The sequence below is a fragment of the Propithecus coquereli genome, unplaced genomic scaffold, assembly GCF_000956105.1.
Source record: "Propithecus coquereli isolate 6110/MARCELLA unplaced genomic scaffold, Pcoq_1.0 Scaffold111, whole genome shotgun sequence".
NCBI lineage: Eukaryota > Metazoa > Chordata > Mammalia > Primates > Indriidae > Propithecus > Propithecus coquereli.
In genome coordinates this window covers 7,013,186-7,013,729 of record NW_012135081.1, presented here as the reverse complement: position 1 = coordinate 7,013,729, position 544 = coordinate 7,013,186, and the positions used below count along the sequence as shown (strand labels likewise).

Below are 544 nucleotides of genomic sequence, written 5' to 3'. Positions count from 1 at the left end.
TCAGGCTGGTTTCGAACTCCTGAGCTCAAACAATCCGCCCGCCTCGGCCTCCCAGAGAGCTAGGATTACAGGCGTGAGCCACCGCACCCGGCCCCTCTTTAGCATATTTTAATGATTCAAACTTGCCATAATTATTTTAATGGGCATCAGAGAAACCAGATTACAGAAGGCATTGTTTGGCCAATGGACCAATGCAATGATATATTACTGTGAGTTTTACACGCTCTTGTTTATATTTTTTTCAGTCCTATAAAATTTGGTTTTGTAATTGCTAAACTGAAGAAGCACTAGGGAAACACATTGGAATAGATCACAGATACATTTGAACTTCTATGAAATATCATTTACTCCATGAAAGTCTAGCATCAAGTTAAAACATGCAGCTCCCACCTACATTCTCAGCTTCACTGCTCCACACTTTCTCATACTCACTTTTTACTCCAAACTAGAGCTAGAGTCCCTCAAATGTTCCTCTCGTGTTACATTCATTCTTGCACAGCCCTGTCTGGAACACCTTTCTTTTTTTTTTTTTTTTTTTTTGAGT

The 544-nt window shown here is 39.9% G+C and overlaps 1 protein-coding gene across 1 annotated transcript in view; it reads right to left on the bottom strand.

The window, feature by feature from the left end:
• Positions 1–544, bottom strand: part of RBMS2 (RNA binding motif, single stranded interacting protein 2) — a 101,259-nt gene that overhangs the window by 97,457 nt on the left and 3,258 nt on the right. The window lies entirely within an intron of this gene.